Below are 2,513 nucleotides of genomic sequence, written 5' to 3' on the forward strand. Positions count from 1 at the left end.
CAGTTTATAGTTTAGTTTTAATAGCATTCCCTGTCACTGATGTGCCTTTAATTGTCGGTTCTATCAGGGATCATTTATGTGTTTATCTTACGGGGGTGAGCCACCTCACAGGTTGGTTATATTACCTGTTGACCTCAGCTCAGTGAGCTAAGACAATGTTTAATGCAGTGTTTTTTCTGATATGAAAATGGATATTATTCAGCACATCTAACCTCAGCAGGCCCCTCTTCAGAAACTCATATCTGCAGATGTCAAAGCTGGCTCAAAAAATTAAACTGGCTTCAAATTAATTTGAAGGAATTGTAGGTTATTTTGAATTCATGTAATCTTACCATATGTCTCCCCTTGACCAATGCTGAGCGTGGATTAATGCTGTCTTTACAGTTTGGTTTTGATCAGTTAGGAAATTTCACAAGGGGTCAGTTGATTTTTTCGTGTTACTCAGTGTACGGCAACAGGAAAAGTGCACGTCTACATCCACTGGCGTCGAGGTGAACCAGCTGAATATAAGCCACTCAAGTTGACGACAAGTGCATTGAAAAGTAAAAGCTGCTGGCCTTTACCTTTTCTTTGTCAAAGCGCCTGTTCGGCCAGTAGTTAGTAAAGTAATATTTTCAGCGTTGTCCACAGTCTCATGACATGTTTAACACGAAGCACAGCACGCTGGTTTAGCTCATGGGAAACTGTTACTAACAGCTAAAATGAAAGCTTGTCTGTATGTAGTCTAACTGGTTAGTTTGTCACTAATCTCCAAATTTTACAAATTGCTATAAACTTCACTCTCTTAAACCAGTAACAGTCTGAGCTGGACTGATAGGGGTCTGTATGGATAAAGATAAAATCCTAATGATACCCATCCCCACAGCTGGTTAGTGGCTTCGCCCTGACTTTAGGCAGATGAGATATTCACTGTTCAAATAACTTCATTATAAGCCTTGTTTAAGCATAAATGATTTATATATGCACCCAATAACAGAACTTTAAAAAAATGCTTTTGCTCAAAGCTCAAAGCTTGTAAAGTCAAGTTAAAACTGAGTTTTATCTCCTTTTGGGAGGGGGTATCTCTCTCTGTGTTTGTGTGTGTTTGTGTGGGTGTGTTTGTGTTTGTGTTTGAGGGGGGAGGGGAAGAGGAGTTGATTGTGTCTGTGAGAAGCTGCCACAGGGAGGTTACAGTCAAGAGAGCCATGATCTGTCACAGATGATGAGCTCTGAAAAATATTATCACAGAAAATAATTAGCATAAAAGCTTTTATTTAAAATTTTTACATCTGGGAAGTGTGAACTGTTACGCCAGCGTGTGCCCTGCGACCTGCGTTGACCCCGCGGTTGCCGGGGTCCCGCGGTCGCCACTCCCCCGACGGGCGCCGGGTGCGAGGGCCCGTTCAACGCTGCTCGCAGCTTTAATTATTATTAGGGCCCGAGCAACGAGTTGCGTGGGCCCAACGGGGCCATGCAACGAGTTGCAAGGACCCTCTTGTTTTCGGTCTGTTTATTATTATTATTATTATTATTAGGGCCCGAGCAACGAGTTGCGTGGGCCCAACGGGGCCATGCAACGAGTTGCAAGGACCCTCTTGTTTTCGGTCTGTTTATTATTATTATTATTATTATTATTATTATTATTATTATTTTTTTTCTTCTTTTTCCGCCTCTTAGATCGGCTTTTTGAGGGCCTTAACATGCGTGAAAACTTACCAAAATTTGCAGACGCGTCAGGCACGGCGAAAAATTTAATAATTTAGGGGTCTTGAGCATGGGCGTGGTAAAATGCCCTCGGTAGCGCCACCTACATTTTTAAACGGAACAGCCCCTCAAGCCCGTTGCGCCTAAAAATCTGAAAATCTGCACACATATGTAACATCCCATGACGCACCAAAAAGTCTCTTGGAGCCATATTCTAAACCCAACAGAAAGTATTTTTATTTTGACCGGAAGGTGAAAAAATTGTGTGTTTTTGGCCATTTCCAGGGGTCGCTTGAACGCGAACTAGTCCTAGACGCATTATCCCATTGACTTCAAAACTTAATAGTATGTTCTTAAGACATAGACGATGTTAAATTGCGGCAGATTTTGAGTTTTTGTTGAAGGGCGTGGAAGTTATGGCCCCTCAAAGTTCGATTACTCGCCACGAAACAGGAAGTTGCTTTATTTTTGCTATATTTCGGCCATACTTTGTCCAAACTGCATCAAACTTTACAGGATTGTTAATGGTACCTATCTGCACACATCCATATGTCAATATTCATACAATTGTTGTAGCGCCACCTATTTATAGCAGGAAATGACATATTTTATAGTGTGATGTCCAGTTTCTAGACGGGTGACCAGATTCACTTCAAATGTTGTCAGCCCCTCCTTGACAATTTTTGGAAGAAGTCCTCCGAAAATTGTGAGTTTGGGTCGAAGCGTGTGCCGGTTCTGGCCCGTCAAAGTTCGGAAACCCAACTTCCTGTTTGAAACCTCAGATTTTGGGGTAACTTCCTGTTGCGACTCTCTACTTTATCCTACAGATG

Source organism: Lates calcarifer, unplaced genomic scaffold, assembly GCF_001640805.2.
Source record: "Lates calcarifer isolate ASB-BC8 unplaced genomic scaffold, TLL_Latcal_v3 _unitig_220_quiver_1916, whole genome shotgun sequence".
Lineage (NCBI taxonomy): Eukaryota > Metazoa > Chordata > Actinopteri > Centropomidae > Lates > Lates calcarifer.